A 21,059-nucleotide genomic window follows, 5' to 3' on the forward strand; every position below is an offset into this window, starting at 1 on the left:
CTGAAAAATACATGGTTTTTTCCACCAAATATATCATCAGCAATGATGCTGGAGGAACTCAGCAGGCCGGGCAGCATCTGTGGAGAAAAGCAGGCGGTCAACGTTTCGGGTCAGGACCCTTCTTCAGGGCTGAAGGTAGGAAAAGGGAAGCCCAGTATATAGGAGGAAAAAGCAGAGCAGTGATAGGTGGACAAAAGAGGGGAGGCAGGGTGGGCATAGGGTGGGGAGAGGTAGATACAGGTAAGAGATAGCGATAGGCAGGTGTGGGGGAAGAGGGGAGAGCAGATCTACCAGGGGATCTCTGCAATGGGTGGGGAGTGGCGGAAGTCACTTTAGGAGCAAATTAGCTCTCTCTCTCGCTCAACTCAGCCTATAACACTCTCACCTTGATTGGTGGTGGATGTTGGAACCCAGGTGCCCAATGACTTGAGGTGGCATAACCTTTGTTTCCAATAAGTCCACTCAGACAAAGCCCCTTGTTTGGACTGACAAGAAGAGTGCTGGGTTTGGATTGAGAGAGAGATGCTGGAGATGGGTGTGGGTTTGAGTTCTGGCCCATTATTCCCCTACAGGACTTGAGTGTATAACAAATATATTAGTGCAGCACTGAGGGGGTGCCTCATTATTAGGGACACCAGATTTCAGATGGTGGGCAAACCTGAGGTGGCATCTACCTTTTTTTCTATTCAAAGAGCAAGGTGTATTCTGTTCTCCTGTATAAAATCAGGTGAACTGATCATTCATTTCATTTGGTGTCTCTGGGACCTCACTGTGTCCAAACAGACTTTTTATATAGCACAACACTGACAATACTGCCAAGTAGTTGATCAGGTGTGAAGAATTTGGGAAGTCTTGAGTTATGACATGAGTCACATAAAACAACTGATTGTTACAGCACAGAAAAAATTTCAACCAGGCCACCATGCCTTTGCAGGGTCTTTGAAGGGACTATTTTATTGGTATGACCCTTCCCTTTCCTCACAACCATGCAATTTATTTTCTTTTATTTAAATATGCATCTAATTCCATTTCTAAAATTACAATTAAATTTACTTCTTCTGCCTTTTAGAGCTACGCTTTCCAGATCTCAACAAGTTGTTGGCACCGGAAGTGTGGCAACACTTGTGGACTGCCCCCAGAATACTCTATGCAAAAGATGTATTTCACTGTGTGTTTCGATGTATATGTGACTAATAAAGATATCTTATCTTGTAGCATTAACAAAGTATCTCCCTTCTGATGAGTAGCATCTTTAAACTTGCATCCCTCGGATACTAACCTTCTGGCCAATGGAATCATCATTTCTTTTGCTATCAAAAGCCTTCATAATTGTATATCTCTATTTAAATCTACCTTTAACCTTCTCTGCTCAAAGGAGAACAATCCCAAATTCTTTTTAAAAGGTCATATTAGAAAAATGTCTCATGGCAGCATAAAGTGATCCATTCCTTCAGAGACTTTGAGAATGTAACCAAATTGCTCTGGGATCTCTCTTTTTCAATTATTGTCTGAAATTCACACTGAGAGTTTTTGTCAATCTGGGTTTGTGAGCATTACTCTTACCTCCTTGTGTTTATCAAAACTGATGCAACAGCTCAGTTCAGGTTAAAACAAATGTAATAATAAAGAAACACTTGGAATACAGTTTAAAATTGACCCCTTTGTTAAACAAACACATCTTTAAGATGCAAAGCAGGATGTTCGGTACAACCCCCTTTGAAAAATGTGCAGTTGGAAAATGCAATTAAATTTTTTTACTGACATAACTATTATCTGCTACTTGATAAAATAAGATTTAAATTTAAAAAAACAATCAGAATGACTCAGAAACTCTGGCTTTCCTCAGTGTAGAAATGCCCAATGTAGAAATTAGGTTGGACAAACTTGGGTTGTTTTCTCTGGAGCGGCAGAGGCTTGAGGGGAGATCTGATAGAGGTTTATAAGATTATGAAAGGCATAGATAAATAGACAGTTGGTATCATTTCCCCAGAGTTGAAATATCTAATACCAGAGGGCATGCATTTAAGGTGAGAGGGGATAAGTTCAAAGGAGTTATGCGGGGCAAGTTTTTTTTACACAGAGAGTGGTGGGTGCCTGGAATGTGCTTCCAGGGGTGGTGGTGGAGGCAAATATGACAGAGGCATTCAGGAGGCTCTTCGATAGGCACATGGATGTGCAGAGAATGAGGGGATATGGATATTGTGTAAACAGAAGGAATTAGTGTAGTTGGGCATTTGGTTACTAATTTAGTTAGTTCGGCACAACATCGTGGGCCGAAGAGCCTATTCCTGTGCTGTACTGTTCTCTGTTCTATGTTGTATGCCCAGAACCCTGAGCATAAGAAGCTAGTCTGACACTCCAATTCATTACAAAGGGAGTGAGGCACTGTTGGAGGCCTATTTTTGGAAGTGAGATTAAATCGAGGCCTCAGCTAGGTGTGAAAGATTACACTGGACAATTTTGAGGAAAAGCAGGCAATATTTCAATCAGCTGGTCCCAGAGTCATACAGCATGGAAACAGGGAATTTGGCCCACCCTGTCCTCGCTGACCAGTGGGCAATCATCTGTATTAATCGCATTTTCCAGCACTTGGCCAGTAATCTTGGCCTGGACTATTTAAGTGCTTGTCTAGACACTTCGTAAATGCTGTCAGCAACTCTGCTTCCAACACTCTCTTAGGCAGTGCATCCTTGGCACTCACCACTGTCTGGGTGAAAAAAGCTCCCCCTCAGATCCCCTAGTGGTTAGCGTAATGCTTTACAGTGCCAGCAACCCAGGTTCAATTCTGACCACTGTCTGTAAGGAATTTGTACGTTCTCCCCGTGTCTGCGTGGGTTTCCTCTGTGTGCTCCAGTTCCCTCCCGCATTCCAAAGATGTACGGGTTAGGAAGTTGTGGGCGTGCTATGTTGGCGCCAGAAGCATGGCGACACTTGCGGGCTGCCCCCAGAACACTTTACGCAAAAGATGCATTTCACGGTGTGTTTCGATGTACATGTGACTAATAAAGACATCTTATCTAAATTTCTGTCCTTTACTTTTATCTATTTCTAATATGAGGAAATGTTTCCTGCAGTCTACCCTATCTAAACCATTTCGGGTGAGAGGGAGAAAGTTTAAAGGAGATGTGTGGGGCAAGGTTTTTTACACAGAGAGTGGTGGGTGCCAGGAATATGCTGCCTGGGGTGGTGGTGGAGGCAGATATGATGGAGGGGGAAGGGGGGGGGGACGCGGGGGTTTAAGAGGTTTTCAGGTAGGCACTTGAATATGCAGGGAATGGAGGGATATGGATTACTTGCAGGCAGGAGAGATTTAGTTTAATTTGACATTGTGTTCAGCACAGACATTGTGGGCCAAAGGGCCTGTTCCCGTGCTGCACTGTTCAATGTTCTATTTTCCCCTCATCATTTTACATACCTCAATCATGTCCCCACTTAACCTCCTCCGCTCCAGGGAAAACAGATCTAATGCCCCTAGTCTCTCCCCGTAGCTGAAACACGCTGTCCCAGGCAACGTCCTGGTGAATCTCCTCTGCACCCTTTCCAGCACTATCACATCCAACTAGTTATCCAGCCCCTATCATGGTCCAGGTGAACGGTCTCGACCCGCAATGTTGACTGTCCATTTCCCTCCACAGATGCTGCCTGAGTCACTGAGTTCCTCCAGCAGTTTGTTTTCCACTAGACATTCCAGCATCTGCAGTCTCTTGTGTCTCCTTATCACATTGTTTTTTACTTACAGGAATTTGCACAAATTGGTGAATATTTTTCCAATGTTACAAATATGCTGATATTTCAAAAGTACATCGTTGGCACTTTAGGATGTACTGAAAGGAATGTGAAATTCTTTTATTTTAATGAAGGAGATACTATTGACCAGAAGGTATTCTGATTCATCTCCTGTCATATGCACAAGTTGCATACTGTAATAATGTGAACACATGGAACACTGTTCTGAAATTTGGCTCTTTTGTGATCCATACATCACTACGTTATACATCAGAGGGTGGTGTGGTGATAATGTTGCCAGCCACAAAGCTCCAGTGATTTGGATTTGATCCTAACCTCTCATGCTGATCGTGTGAAGTTTGCACAGTCTCCCTGTTTCCTCCCACATCCCAAAGTTGTGCTGGTTGATAGGTTAATTGGCCACTGTAAATTAGCCCCTATTATTGGCAAATGGAGGAAAATCAGGAGGGAGTTACAGAGCACGTGAGAACGAATAGATTACAGGAAAGTTAGGGAGAGAATGTGACTGATGAGATTGCTATGAGAACTGCCATTGACATGATGGGCCAAATAGTCTCATTTGATGTCATAGGAAACTATGGAAACGTGACATATCAGAATGATAGTTACTGACATCATGCCTATGGTGGGTCGAAGGGCCTGTTTTGTGCTGCTCTTTGGTTCTACTACAATATAATATGGTATAAGCACAATTAAAATTACTTATTCAACAAATGTGCATCCTGAATACAGCAGGAAAGATAATGTATGGGGATTTCAGGTCTTAGTGGGGCTTGGGATGATGAACAAGCTCGTGTCTACTTGAGTGCTGCACTTCCTGAAATATGCAACATTATGAAGAGATGCCACAGTCCCACACCAGAATGAACAGCAAAAGAAAAAAATGCATTGCTTGTCTTGCACAGAGCAGAAAATGGCAGCAATGTTGAGAATGATGTCTTTTGCTCTACTCTTCGGCGGATACAGATACACAAGGCAGCATTCTTAAGAGGAAGAACTTTCATAAGTTGTGAGATCGCGTTTAAGAGCCGCGAAGCAATGATGCAACTTTACAAAACTCTGGTTAGGCCACACTTAGAGTAGTGTCCAGTTCTGGTCACCTCATTATAGGAAGGATGTGGAGGCGTTGGAAAGGGTGTAGAGGAGATTTACCAGGATGCTGCCTGAATTGGAGAGTATGGATTATGAGGAGAGACTAAAGGAGCTGGGGCTTTACTCATTGGAGAGAAGGAGGATGAGGGGAGACATGATAGAGGTATACAAGGTATTGAGAGGAATAGATAGAGTGGACAGCCAGTGCCTCTTTCCCAGGGCACCAATGCTCAAAACAAGAGGACATGGCTTTAAGGTAATGGGTGGGAAGTCCAAGGGAGATGTCAGAGGGAGGTTTTTCACCCAGAGAGTGGTTGGTGCATGGAATGCGCTGCCTTGGGTGGTGGTGGAGGCTGATACGTTGGTCAAGTTCAAGAGATTGTTAGATAAGCATATGGAGGAATTTAAGATAGAGGGATATGTGGGAGGAAGGGGTTAGATAGCCTTAGATGTGATTTGAAGGGCGGCACAACATGGTGGGCCGAAGGGCCTGTATTGTTCTATGGTAAGATCACATTTTTTTCACTTTTTTAAAGGGAATCTGTAGAGCACCGTAAACCTAAAGTATTTTTACTTGGTGTTGTGGTTTTATAAGCATATTTTAACTCAAGGTCGATCCATTGTTTTTGAGGATTATAATAGCATCTCTTGTAACAATGGTCTAGGAAACACTCAATAGAAATGAGGATGATTAAAAGAAAATGTCATCTTGTAAAAACCTTTGGGAAAGCTAACCTGCTTCTTTAAAGTGTTTGACAACCTGCACTTATTATGTTTCCCAAATGTGACCAAAAAGACAATGAAAGCTTATTAATGTAACTTGGAACAGTGAGAACTATTTTCTTCCAATCTGTTTTGGAAATGAAAACAAAATCTGAAGATGCTGGAAGTCTGAAATAAAAATAGAAAGTCTTGGAATACTCAGAAGGCCAGGCAGTATCTGAGGAGAAACAGGATTGATATTTCAGGTCAATGATCCTTCACCAGAACGCTTGTTTTCTCATTTCTCCTGTTCTGATGCATTTTGAACACAGAACATAGAACAATACAGCACAGGAACAGTCCCTTTGGCCCACAATGTCTGTGTCAAACACAATGCCAAATTAAACTAAATCTCTTCTGCCTGGACATGATCCATATCCCTCCATTTCCTGCATATTCATGTGTCTATCTAAAAGCCTCTTAAACACCACTGTTGTATCTGCTTCCACCACTCCCCTGGCAGCCTGTTCCAGGCACCCACCACTCTCTGTGTAAAAAACTTACCCTGCACATCTCCTTTAAAGTTTCCCCCTCTCATCTTAAATGTATGTCCTCTTATATTTGACATTTCTACCCTGGGAGAAAGATTCTGATTGTCTACCCTTTCTCTACCTCTCATAATTTTATAAACTTCTATCAGTCTCCAATGTTCCAGAGAAAACAACCCAAGTTTATCCAACCTCTCTTTACAGCTCATACCCTCTAATCCAAGCAGCATCCTCGTAACCTCTTCTGCACCCTCTCCAAAGCCTGCCCATCCTTCCTGTAACGGGGTGAGCAGAACTGCACACAATACTCCAAGTACAACCGAACCAAAGTTTTATACAGCTGCAGCATGACTTCCTTACTGCCCCGACCAATGAAGGCAAGCATGCCATAGGCCTTCTTTACAACGCCATCTACCTGCATGGTCACTTGAATGGCCACCAATGAAGTGTTGTTGACCTGAAGTGTTAACTCTGATGCACTCTCCACAGAATGTTGACTGAGCTGATAAGTATATCCAGCACTTTCTGTTTTTTTTTGCAATCCGTATTGGATTATTGAAACTCAGGAGAGTATCCCAATTAACCTTTAGTGCTTTTAAACAAGGCACTTAAATTACTGGTCACTTGTCTGCTTACTAATTGTTGAAACTTGCTTTGCAGCAAGAAACAGCAACACCTCCCTTTATAGAATGATCGCTGCTCTCCAAAGTAATTTGTTAAGTGTGTAAGGCACCTGGAGACAATTCGAGTTGAATAATTACATGTTCTTTTCTTCCTGGTGATACTTCAGAAAAAAAATGTCATTCAAGTTGGGTCCACTTAATTGAAAATGTAATCCAGAACCCACATTGCCCTGCAGTAAGAATCAGTCCTAAGAACTGTCTGCTCTGAATTAAAGTCATTGTGACAATGATACTTATTGAAATCTTCTGCTTTTGAACAGAATGGGTTCATTTTAAAAATGCAAAATTATCCACTTTTAATTTTTTTGGTGACCCATGAACCATTTTCTACGTCTCAAGTCCACAGTTAATTATCAAAATCTTTAACCAATGCTATGTCAGACCCAGTTTTAATGTTGAATTACACAACATGACAAAATCAAGTTTGCCTTCCCAATTACCTTTGAAGGTCATGCAGATGTAGTTGTTATTGTTGGGCTTGGTGTTTTATGTTAGGTTCAGCCAGACTGAACATGAGACTGGCGTTATGAATGCACAAAATTAGTTTTGGGATGGGGGTAAATATTGGGGCCACAGTTTGGTATTGGGCCAGAGATTAGTGTTGTTATGTCCGATTGTAGGTTTATGTTAGAGTTGGACCCAGCCATGAGGTGGGAGGCAAGGGGTGCTAATGACTAATGTCCCAGCTTCCATTGTGTTGCAAGCAGAAGTCACACAATGGATGGTAGGTGAAGGGTCTACTGTCATGCAAGGTCACTGTGCACATACCATTACTCAAAGGTGCTTGCAGGATCACCAATCAGCCTAGTGATCTGTCCTCCAGCAGATAGAACATAGAACATAGAACACTACAGCACAGTACACGCCCTTCGGCCCGCAATGTTGTGCCAACATTTTATCCTGCTCTAGGATCTATCTAACCCATTCCTCCTACATAGCCCTCCATTTCTCTATCATTCATGAGTCTATCTAAGAGTCTCATAAATGTCCCTAATGTATCTGTCCCCACAACCTCTAGAGGCAGTGCGTTCCACGCACCCACCATTCTCTGTGTAAAAAACGTACCCCTGACATCCTCCTTATACCTTTCTCCAATCACCTTAAAATTATGTCCCCTCATGTTAGCCATTGTCACCCTGGGAAAAAGTCTCTGACTGTCCACTCGATCTATGCCTCCTATCATCTTGTACACCTCTATCAAGTCACCTCTCATCCTCCTTCTCTCCAAAGAAAAAAGCACTAACTTGCTCAACCTATCCTCATAAGACATGCTCTCCAATCCAGGCAACATCCTGGTAAATCTCCTCTGCACCCTCTCTAAAGCTTCCACATCCTTTCTATAATGAGACAATCAGAACTGAACACAATACTCCAAGTGTGGTCTGACTAGAGTTCTATAGAGCTGCAACATCACCTCGTGGCTCTTGAACTCAATACCCCGATTAATGAAGGCCAACACTCCATACGCCTTCTTAACAACCCTATTGACCTGCATGGCAAACCTGAGGGGTTACTAACATTGCTGATGAACCAGTTGGAATGACTGACAATGGCTCTGCAGAGCACAAATTTACAGCTAGAAGTTCGTCCCTGTCATTAATACCAAATGTGTTATACAGCACAGAAATTATATTGTCAGCGTCACCTAGTCTGCCCCCTGAAATTCATTCCATTGAAGAGGCAGGGTCACAATACTGGAGCAACACACAAGGTGCTGGAGGAACTCAGCAGGTCAGGCAGCATCTATGGAGGGAAATGGACAGTCAATGCTTTGGGTCGAGACCCTTCATCTGGACCAGGCACTTTGTGTGTTGCTCCAGATTCCAGGATCTGCAGTCTCTTGTGTCTCCAAAGGAACAGTACTGGTCTGCTCTGTTGCTGGGTTTTTATTGCAGTGTGTGAACTGAGCAGCAGACTCACAAACTACGTCAACAGCACTGCCCCAGCAATATGAAACCAACTAAACATGCAATCTTACAGCTCACAATTTTCGAAGCTACCGAATTGTTAGCATTAGAGTCATATAGAACAAAACAAAGTTTTTCACTGTACCTCGGTACATGCGACAATAATAAACCAATTTAACAATTTACCACTGGAGCTGTTATCTTTAGTCCTCCTTTTCAACCGTACGGAATATGCTTTGAAACTATTATTTTATAGGAAATGTTTTACGACAGTTCTAGTTTTAAATGACTGACTTAATTGTAACATATAGTTTGCTTCGTTTCTCCTGCTGAGTTCCACCATAGAACAGCTAGTAGTAACAACATGGTCTGAATTAATCTTAATTGTTTTAGCACCACAGTAGGTACACCAGCCTATATTAATTGCTTTTAGTTCACAAAGAAGAAAAGGCTCTGTGAATTAAATCTTGAAGAAGGAAAGAACTGTGCATTTAAGCAAATACTACACAATACCATGTCCTGTTTAATGGGAATTGTGAGCATCACATTTCCCTTTGAATAATCTGTGTGCAATACCATGGCAAAAGGCAATTTTACCCAATAAAAATATTTTATCATCTCACTTTTTGGGCTCCTTTAATCTTTCTTTTCAGTTGAAAAAAGTCTGGTGGAGAAATGACAAATGAAAAGAAAGCGAGCCATCCATCTCAACCGGACAGCTGGTGATTCAGAATGCAAATAGGACCTATCATTCTTGTCAACCAAGTGCCAAAACGTGAGTGCAGTTCCCATAGTTAATTAATATTTGGAAACACAATCAGGCCACTGCTACTGTGGCAACACTTTTCTTAATTCTACAGTGGACTGGGAATTGTCAATAAATTAATTTGCTCTCCCATTCCAATTATCTCAAATCCAAAGTCTAGTTATTTCACCTTATTGAAATCTTCCATGATAGGCCCTCATTTATAAGAGCTGTCTACTTCACGCTCAAACTAGCTTCTGCAAAAGAAGGAAAATAATCATCTTGTACCATTCTTATTCTAAATCCAGGCCTTTAGTAACTTTATTACACTTGAAACAAAAATATCCCAAAGAGTCTTGCTCCTGAATAAAGCTGGAGTCATGACAAATGGCCCAATGTTTGGTCTTGGCTTTGAAAGGAAATTGTACAGCTTTGGATAATGAATTAGGTCAATTCCAAGGGCCTGTGGCAATATAAGTACCAACGGAAAATGTTTCTTTATTTAAAAATTTGACCTGGGGAGCACGTCCTTTAAATCTAGAGTTGCTTTGGGCACTAGATTCCAGGAAACAATCACAAGCCATAACCTTTCAAGGCAAAATCAATGATGATTTCAGTTTACATATCAACTAAGTGGCAAAATTGGCTGCCATTGCAAAAAAGAAAATTGCATTATAACCTCTGTGTTGTTAGCTTGGCAAGTTTATGTTTCATCAATATATTTTCTGCACTTGAAACATTTAATAGTTTCGTTTTGCTCCGAATTCCTACCAAGCAAACATTTTCTACATTATTATATATCCAACCTGTTCCAGATTGTTATTCTTTTCTTCCCAATTTTATGGAGTCATGGGGTCATACAGCACAGAAACAGGCCCTTTGGCCTATCATGTCCATGCTAACCATCAAGCATCCACCTACACTAACCCTATTTACCAGCACATGGTCCATGGCCTTCTGTGCCTTGCCAATTCAAGTGCTCGTCTAGATACTTCTCAAAGAACACCTGCCCTCAGGCAGTGTGTTACAAATTCCAACCACCCCCTCGGTGAAAAAATTCCTCCTCAGCTCGCTTCTAAATCTTTTACCAGTCAGCCTAAACCTATGCCCTTTAGCTTTAGACACGTGCTTTGGGGGAAAATTTCCTACGATCTCACCTATCTGTTCCCCTTATAGTTTTGTATCCTTCTATCAGAGGCCCCCTGAACTCCAAGGTAACCAAACCCAGCCTGTCTACTCATATCTACTATCTCCACCCCAGGTAACATAGAACAGAGAACAGCACAGCACAGGAACAGGCCCTTTGGCCCACGATGTCTGCACTAAACACGATGCTGAAATAAACCAAATCTCTTTAGCCTGTACATGATCCATATCCCTCCATCATTCCCTGGTAGTGTAACAATTTGTGTAACGCTATTACAGCGCCAGCGACCCGGGTTCAATTCCGGCTGCCGTAAGGAGTTTGTACGTTCTCCCCGTGTCTGCGTGGGTTTCCTCCGGGTGCTCTGGTTTCCTCCCACATTCCAAAGATGTACGGGTTGGGAAGTTGTGGGCGTGCTATGTTGGCGCCGGAAGCATGGTGACACTTGCGGGTTGCCTCCAGAACACTCTACGCAAAAGATGCATCTCACTGTGTGTTTCGATGTACATGTGGCTAATAAAGAAATCTTATCTAACAGTCTCTAAAACGTCACTGTCTTATCTGCTTCTACCACCCTCCTGGCTGACTGTTCCACACACCTACCACTCTCTGTGTAAAAAACTTGTCCCCCCCACCCCTCCCCCCCTTAAACTTTCCCCTTCTCACCTTAAATCCACATTGAAAAAGATTCTGTCTGTCTATCCTATCTATGCCTCTCATAATTTAACAAACTCTATCAGGTGTCCCCTCAGCCTCCAATGCTCCAGAGAAAATGACCCAAGTTTGTCCAGTCTTTCCTTATAGTTTATACCCTCTAATCAAGGCAGCTTCCTGGTAAACCTCCTCTGCATCTTCTGCAGTATCATCATGAACTTCCTATTATGTGAGGATCAGAACTCCACACTGTGGCCTCACCAATGCTTTATGAATTTGTACCATAATCTCCCTGCTGTTATATTCTATGCCCCGGCTAATGAAGACAAGCATCCTGTATTCCTTCTTCACCAGCTTGCCAACATGTGCTGTTTCAGGGATCTTCCGATCTGCACACCAAGATCCCTCTGTTCCAATTTCCTCCAGAAGTACTGATGAGTCATCTGCCATTACTACAAACAAGTTCTTTCCCAGTAAAGTTACATCAGGGTTCAGTGACGGCGACAGATACCTTTCATGGAGGACGTCCATGTCATAGAGACATACAGCATGGAAACAGACCCTTTGACCTCCATTTCCAAGCCGGTCATCAGCCATCCATTTACACCGACCTTGCATTAATCCCATTTTACTCTCCCCACATTCTCATCAACCCCCTCCCCCCAGATTCTACCACTCACCTGCACACTAGGGAAGTGGGGTGCAATTTACTGCAGCCAATTAATCTACCAACCCGCACATCTTTGAAATGTGGGAGGGAACCGGAGCGCCTGGAGGGTGCTCACACAGTTACAGGGAGAACGTGCAAACTCCTCACAGACAGCACCAAGGTCAGGATTGAACTTGGGTCTCCGGAGCTGTGAGGCAGCAGCTCTACCAGCCGTGTCACTTTGCTGTCCTCGACTAGAGTTGGAGTCATAGAGTCAGAGTTGTACAGCACAGAACTAGCCCTTTGGCCCACCGAGCCCATGCTCCCCATCATGCCCATCCACACTAATCCCACTTGCCTGCATTAATTCCATAACCCCCGATGTCTTTCTCATATAAGACCTGTCCAGATGCCCCTTGGATGTTGTCACTCTTCTTGACTCCACCACCTTCTCTGGCAGCTCTTTCCAGATACCAGCTGCTGGGAAAATGTATCTCTCAGATACCTCTTAAACCTCCTCCCTCTCACTTAAAACCTATGCCCTATAGGTTTAGATACCCCTTACCATGAGAAACAGACACTGACTATCTACTCTATCTATGCCTCTCATAATTCTATCATGTCACCTCTCAGCCTCCTTTGCTCCAGGGAAAACAGTCCCAGCCTATCCAATCTCTCCTTATAACTCAAGCCCTCCAATCCAGGCAACAGTCTTCTGAACATTTTCTGCACCTTCTCTCGCTTCACCTTATCTTTTTTTGTAGGGTGGTGACCAGAACTGCACACAATACTCCAAGTGTGGCCTTTTGGTTTCTTATTGTCACATTATTATTGGTTCATTATCGTCACATGTACCGAGGTACAGTGAAAAACTTTGTTTTGCGTGCCATCCATACAGATCATTTCATCACATCAGCACATCGAGGTAGTACAAGGCAATAACAGAATGCAGAATATAGTGTTACAGTTACAGAGAAAGTGCAGTGTAGGCAGACAATAAAGTGCAAGGGCCATGACAAGGTAGATTGTGAGGTCAAGAGTCCATCTTAACATACAAGAGGTCCATTCAATAGTCTTATAACAGTGGGATAGAATCTGTAACAAACAGTACAACTGTAACATAGAACCATAGAACCATACAGCACAAAACAGGCCCTTCGGCCCACCATGTTGTGCTGTCCATCAGACCACCCTCACACTACCTAACCCCTTCCTCCCCCATATCCCTCGATCTCACATTCCTCCATATGCCTATCCAACAAGCTCTTGAACCTGTTCAATGTATCTGTCTCCATCACCACCCCAGGCAGTGCATTCCATGCACCAACCACTCTCTGGGTGAAAAACCTCCCTCTGACATCTCCCCTGAACCGCCCACCCATAACCTTAAAGCCATGACCTCTCGTCTTGAGCATTGGTGCCCTGGGAAGGAGGCGCTGACTGTCTACTCTATCTATTCCTCTCAATATTTTATATACCTCTATCATGTCTCCTCTCATCCTCCTCCTTTCCAGTGAATAAAGCCCCAGCACCTTAAGCCTCTCCTCATATTCAATACTCTCTAATCCAAGCAGCATCCTGGTAAATCTCCTCTGCACCTTCTCCAATGCCTCCACATCCTTCCTATAATGAGGCGACCAGAACTGAACACAATACTCTAAGTGTGGCCTAACTAGAGTTTTGTAAAGCTGCATCATCACCTCGTGGCTCTTAAACTCAATCCCGCGACTTATGAAAGCCAACATCCCATTGGCCTTCTTAACTGCTCTTTCCACCTGTGAGGCAACTTTCAATGAACTGTGAATATGAACCCCCAGATCCCTCTGCTCCTCCACACTGCCAAGTACCTTGCCATTCACCCAGTACTCTGCCCTGGAGTTTGTCCTTCCAAAGTGTACCACCTCACACTTCTCCGGATTGAACTCCATCTGCCACTTGTCAACCCAGCTCTGCATCCTATCAATATCCCTCTGTAAGCTCCGACAGCCCTCCACACTATCCACAACACCGCCTATCTTAGTGTCGTCCACAAACTTACTAACCCAGCCCTCCACTCCCTCATCTAAGTCATCTATAAATATCACAAAAAGTAGAGGTCCCAGAACCGATCCCTGCGGGACACCACTAGTCACTGCCTTCCAATCCGAGGGCACTCCTTCCACCACAACCCTCTGCTTTCTACATGCAAGCCAATTCCTAATCCACACAGCCAAGCTTCCTTGGATCCCTTGACCTCTGACCTTCTGAAGAAGCTTACCATGAGGAACCTTATCAAATGCCTTACTAAAATCCATGTAAACCACATCCACCGCACTGCCCTCATCAATCTTCCTGGTCACCTCCTCAAAGAACTCTATCAGGCTTGTGAGGCAAGATCTTCCCTTCACAAAGCCATGCTGGCTGTCCCTAATCAGTCCATGATTCTCAAGGTGTTCATAAATCCTATCCCTTAGAATCCTTTCTAACAGCTTACCCACCACAGACGTGAGACTCACCGGTCTATAATTCCGTGGCCTATCCCTATTACCTTTTTTGAACAAGGAGACAACATTCGCAACCCTCCAATCCTCCGGCACCACCCCCGTAGACGAGGACTCAAAGATCCTTACCAGCGGTTCAGCAATCTCCTCCCTAGCCTTTCGAAGCAGCCTGGGGAAAATCCCATCAGGCCCCAGAGATTTATCTGTTTTAATATTATTTAACAACTTCAACACATCTTCCATGGGGAGTCAATTACAACCTTGCCCATGCTCTGTGGCTCCACACACCGATTACCATAGTGATCTGTTAGGGGGCCTACTTTCTCCCTAGCTACCCTTTTACTCTTAATATACATAGAATCTTTTATGTTACGGACTCAGTGAAAGTCCCTTTAAGATAGAGAGTGTGTGTGTATGTGTGTGTGGGGCGTGCTTACGTCAATAGAAGATAAAGGACGTAATGACGTTGTTGAAGAAGAAGAAGAAGAGAGAGAGAGAAGGGAGAGAGACACCAGCCTGCTTGTTTTCTCTATCGATGGGTGAGAAACAATAACTGTGTTTGCCACTGAAATCCATGTATGGAAGTTGGAAGTAATCCGGTGGAGTTCACTTTGTTGCTGACCTGTAGAAGGAAACAGGTATTTGTGTGTGGACGACCACGGTTCGGATGCTTTTCGGGGTGAGGAAGTCACTACCGAGTAAACACTGAAGTGTCGTTTGGGTTTCATCGTGGAACATTTGGGTTTCGTATGTACTCTCTCTATGTTTTTCTACATCTACATCTTATCTTCAGACAACGGTGGTTGTTGAAGAAGCCCTTGCTCATGTTTCACCTTATGGCTTGCGGAACTGAACTTTAAGAACCATTCCGGAACTGGAAGTTTTGGACTTTGTCACACACACACACGAAGAGTTTAGGTTTGGGGTTAACGTTCGAGGTTTAACATTCTTGAATTCTAACATACTAACATTTTTACTTTTATTTTACGTATTATCATAAGTAGTGATTAATAAAATAGTTTTTAACACTGAATCATGCTCAGTGTGTTTCTTTTGTTGCTGGTTCGTGACATTTAGCATTCTCCTTTAGCTTATCTGCCTGGGACATCTCATGGCCCCTTTTTGCCCTCCTAATTTCCTTCCTAAATGTACTGCTCCATCCGTTATACTCCTCTGGAGACTAACTTGATCACAGATGCCTAAACCTGACATATGTCTTCTTTTTCCTGATTTGACCCTCAACATCATTTGTCAACCAAGTTTCCCAGATTATGCAGGTTTGCCCTTCACTCTGACAGGAACACATTGGCTCTGAACTCTTCCTTTCTGACTTTTAAAAGCTTCCCACTTGCCAGGTGTCCCTTTATCTGCAAACAATCTCTCCCAATAAAACTTTTGAGAGTTCCTGTTGAATGCTATCAAAATGAGCCTTTCTCCAATTTGTCTTGAGAACCAGTCCCATCTTTTTCTGTGACAATCTTGAAACTACTGAAGTTATTACTGGCATCTTTACTTTCATAGGAGGTTAAGGACATACAGCTTGTCACTGAACACTTTAACAAACTTCTACAGATGCACTGTTGAACGTATCCTGACTGGTTGCATCATTGTCTGGTACGCAATACGAATGTACAGGAAGGTAAGAAGCTGCAGAGAGTAGTGGAGTCTGCCCAATACATCATGGACACATTGCTTGCCACCATTGGTACTATCTACAGGAGGTGCTTCCTCAAGAAGGCAACATCCATTATCACCATGCCAACTCCAGCCTCCCAGACAACCTCGACCCACTGCAATTATGCCCACTGCATGAATAGGTTGCTCTTCAGTCTCACCAGAGAAAACAACCCAAATTTCACTCCACCATTCTGTCCAAACAATAGAAATCTCATTGTTGAATCATTGTGGAATTGTCTTCAAAGTTTTCACTTTGGTTAAGTTGGACAATATTTCAAATCAATGGTTTGCTTCACTGGAAGAGGACTTCCTTTTTAACCAAAAAGCCTTTCACTTCTTCTGATCGACTGTGGTTCAGTATCACTACAACCTCTTGAAGGTTGTGAGTCTCAGGACTTGAGGCTGGTCTTCCAATACAGGACAAGGGGAGTGCTTCACTGTCAGAGGACGCTTCTGCTCTTCCAGGAGGGTTTAAAAGATCCCATGGCACTTATTATTTGCAACACAGAGGAAGGCAATTCAACCTATTGAATCTATTCTGGTTCCACGCAGAGCAATCTTATCAGTCCAATTTCCCCTTGTTATGATTTCCTGTAGTCTTGCAAGTTATTCTCTCTTATAGTTCCTCTTGGATTCATTTGCTTCTTGTCTGGACTAAGGGGTAACATACAAGAGCTAATTAACCTCCCAGCACATCTTTGGAATGTGGAGGAAACTGGAGCACCCGGGGAAAATCTATAAGATTCACAGGGAAAATTCACAAGGGACTATGTGGGAGGGAAAGGTTAGATAGATCTTAGAGCAGGATAAAATGTCAGCACAACATTGTGGGCCGAACGGCCTGTACCGTGCTGTAATGTTCTATGTTCTGTAATGTACAAACTCTACACTGAGGGAGCCAGAGGTCAGGATCAAACCCGAGTCCCCGGAGCTGTTAAGACACAAAAGACGCAGATGCTGGAATCTGGAGCAACACAGAAAAAGCTGGAGGAACTCAGAGGGTCAGGCAGCATCTATGGAGGGAAATGGACAGTCAATGTTTCGGGTTGAGTCCAGATGAAGGGTCTCGACCTGAAACTTCGACTGTTCATTTCTCTCTGTAGATGTTGCCCGACCTGCTGAGTTCCTCCAGCTTTTTCTGTGTTGCCCTGGAGCTGTGAGTCAGCTGTGATGCTATGGAACCCCAACTATTTGAAGGAAAGCAGCAAGACTCTCTCATTAACCTCAACCAACATCACTAAAACAGATGGGTTATTGGGAACCTTTAAGTGAAAGCTTGCTGTATGTAAACTGGTGCTCAATTTTCCTACATTGCAATGGCAACTCCAGTTTAAAAAGCCTTTTATTGACTGCAATGCAATGTCATGATAGGCAAAGCTCTTTCTTTCTATACTCTGTTCTTCTGGGATTAAAGTCCAGCATTCTAGAGAGAAGTTTACATTTGCTAGATGACTGTTTGAATTAAGTCTCCAAATCCCTTTCTTTATCTTTCCAACCTCGGTTCCCACAGTGCCTTCAATTTTCCTGGCTCACAGGAGCAGGTCAACTTGCAGAATATTCTCCTCCCTAGCTCGGAGCATGGAAGCACATCTTTTATCTTCACTTCTACTTTTGCTTAGATCTGCAAGCTCAGCCGAGAGTGTCGTGTTCCTGTTGAAGTTTCTTCCTCACCTTCTTGTTTTCACGGCTGAATGCCAGTTTTCAGAAGAAGGTCAATTGCTTTTGAACTAAAACCTGTCTTTGTTCATCAGTGTGTGTTAGAGCACACAGTACAACATTTACCTCCAAAGCTGTTGTACGGAAGCTTGAGAACAAAAATCCACATTTACTTTTCAGTCCATTTACTGAAGAGGAGCTGTACTGTTGGTGGTACTGATGATAAGCACCTCTTGTAAGAATAGTAAAGAATTCTTGTTTTTAACCAATATTTATACCTCCATGAATGTCACTGATAATGTCGTCTTTGTCACATTATTGCTTGGGAGCTTGCTATGCATAAATTAGCCAATGTGCTTCTCCAATTACACCAGTGAGTAGTCTTCAAAACCACACCATTGGTCGTGAACTGTCTGGACAGTCCTTAGGTCATGAAAGGTGCGAAAGAAATGTTGGTCTTTCTTGGTTATGGTTAACCACATAGTGAGAACATGTGATAAATGTGCCCATCTTATTTGCCTACCATCTGTTGAAAATGAATAACACTTTAGAACATTGTGCATTAGCTGATTAAATTTACTTGGAATGCAAAGTAAAATTACAAAGCAAAGTGCTAAATCTGAATCACACCACAGGAGGTTAATATTTTCTGGAAGAGACTTTTTGGCAATGGGTTATCTTACATGGTAGTGCTACTTAGCTTTAATAAAACCGGTACATTGACAGTTTATACATCTTGGGACATGAGATATGAATACTGGACATTTCTTTGTCAATTTTACTCAGACATGTTTTAAACATTTTTAATTAATGTTCCCAGTGATGCTACAACCAGAAAGAAATTGTCCATTTCTCTGAGAGACTATCACCTGTGAACGTATTCCTTTGACAAAAGAATTTGTTTTATCAGAGAGAAAGTTTGACTCCAACTTTACAGTTTAATGGTTACCTCTACTATTGACTTAATTTCACAGTTAGGATGCAAATCATTCTTTTTTTCATAGAATAGAACAGTTACAGCACAATACAGGCCCTTCGGCCCACAATGTTGTGCTGACCTTTAAACCTCGCCTAAGACTATCTAACCCCTTCCTCCCACATATCCCTCTATCTTAAATTCTTCCATATACTTATCTAGTAACCTCTTAAATTTGACCAATGTACCTGCCTCCACCACCGCCCCAGGGAGCGCAATCCATGCCCCAACCACTCTCTGGGTAAAAAACCTTCCTCTGATATCTCCCTTGAACTTCCCACCCATTACTTTAAAGCCATGCCCTCTTGTATGGAGCATTGATGCCCTGGGAAAGAGGCGCTGGCTGTCCACTCTATCTATTCCTCTTAATATTTTGTACACCTCTATCATGTCTCCTCTCATCCTCCATCTCTGCAGAGAGTAAAGCCCTAGCTCCCTTAGTCTCTCCTTATAATGCATTCTCTCTAAACCAGGCAGCAGCCTGATAAATCTCCTCTGCACCCTTTCCAACGCTTCCACATCCTTCCTATAATGAGGCAACCAGAACTGGACACAGTACTCTAAGTGTGGTCTAACCAGAGTTTTATAGACCTGCATTATTACCTTGTGGCTCTTAAACTCGATCCCTCGACTTATGAAAGCTAACATCCCATAAGCCTTCTTAACTACCCTATCCACCTGTGAGGCAACTTTCAGGGATCTGTGGATATGGACCCCTGGAGTTCTAAAGTTAGTTTCACCACCATTAAAATAATAGTATAAACCATAAAACAAAATCACTGCAGATATTAGAAATCTGAAACAAAATCACAAATTGCCAGTAACATGTCCAGGAGCATCTGTGGTGTACATCGAAACACACAGTGAAATGCATCTTTTGCGTAGAGTGTTCTGGGGGCAGCCCGCAAGAGTCGCCACACTTCTGGCACCAACATAGCATGCCATGTATTTCACTGTGTGATTCGATGTACATGTCACTAATAAAGATCTTATCTTATCTTAGGAATGTGGGAGGAAACTGGAGCATCCGGATGAAACCCACACAGACACGGGGAGAACGTACAAACTCCTTACAGCCAGCGGCGGGAATTGAACCCGGGTTGCTGGTGCTGTAATAGCGTTACACTACCCGTTACACTACCGTGCCTGCCCAAAACACATGCCTCTCCCTCAGGAGCGACAAAAGTTTGGTTCGAGGGATGACCTTCAGTAGATCGCAGCAAGGTAGCTGCTCTTTTCATCATTGTTTTGATTCCAACCAGTGAGAACCCAAACAAAATGTGGAACCTTCACACCAGAGACGTCATGGATTGAACACTCTGCCTTTGGATCTGGTTATTTTTGAATCTGCAGGTTCTTTCAGGAGTACAAGAATGAGTTGAAAACAACTTGGTGCTTCACAAAGCTTTATTGGAAAAGTTTAAAACAAAGAAACAGTCACAGAGCACATGGCACTAGCTTTACTACTAGGAGATGAGCCGAGACAAAAGGAACAAAAAATGAGCTAGGGCCGGGGGGGGGGGAAAGGGAGCAAGAGAGTGATTAACAAAAAAAAACACCTTTTATACCAGAGATAAGAGGTACTCCTTAGCTAACAATAATCCAATCAGAAAACATATTAGATATCTGTGGCAAAACCATGAGAAAACATGTATTCACCTGATGGACGAATCTATAAGCTAGGAAGTGGCCATTCCTTGTGCAGCCACTTGAGGTGTATTAAATACTATACATGTTAAAAACTACTTAAAACAGTCGAGTCCAACACTGCCTTCTGTCAGGAAGCAGGATTCAGTCAAATCCCTTATTTTCTGATCATCTCCTGATCTGTATTCTTCTGAAATAGCTGCTCTGCTCTAACTCTGGTCTTTTACTCATCTGAATCCTTCCATTACTGGCAGCCTTACATTCAACTCTCTCTGCAATACAAGCTATGGAATTTCTCTCTTTCTTCCTTCCCCGTTATCAGCTTACTCAATCAATCTCTCTATTGATCAACACACAATCTGCTGGAGGGACTCAACGGGTCGAGCAGCATCTGTAGGAGAAAAGGACTTGTCAACGCTTTGGATCGAGACCCTGCATCAGGACAGAGAGGAGAGGCGAGCGGAAATGGGTGCACCCCTCGCCCCCCTCTTTATGCCAGATATCTTCCTTCTCCACTCTTATCCCTGACGCAGGTTCTCGACTCGAAACATCAGCAATTCCTCTCCCCACAGATGCTGCTCAACCTGCTGAGTTCCTCCAGCAGTTTGTTTTTTGCTCCAGATTCCAACATCTACGGTCTCTTGTGTCTCGCTACTGATCACCTGCAATAAAGCATCTTACATGACTTGTATGGATCTCCCATTGAATAACACGTGTGAAAAGCCTTGCTCCATTTTGTTATGTTAAAGATG

At 43.1% G+C, this 21,059-nt stretch overlaps 1 protein-coding gene across 2 annotated transcripts in view; it reads right to left on the minus strand.

Annotated features, from left to right (window-relative positions):
• LOC127573039 (X-linked interleukin-1 receptor accessory protein-like 2) overlaps nucleotides 1-21,059 on the minus strand; it is an 840,978-nt gene that overhangs the window by 217,796 nt on the left and 602,123 nt on the right. The window lies entirely within an intron of this gene.

Source organism: Pristis pectinata, chromosome 8 (assembly GCF_009764475.1).
Source record: "Pristis pectinata isolate sPriPec2 chromosome 8, sPriPec2.1.pri, whole genome shotgun sequence".
NCBI classification, from domain to species: Eukaryota; Metazoa; Chordata; class Chondrichthyes; order Rhinopristiformes; family Pristidae; genus Pristis; species Pristis pectinata.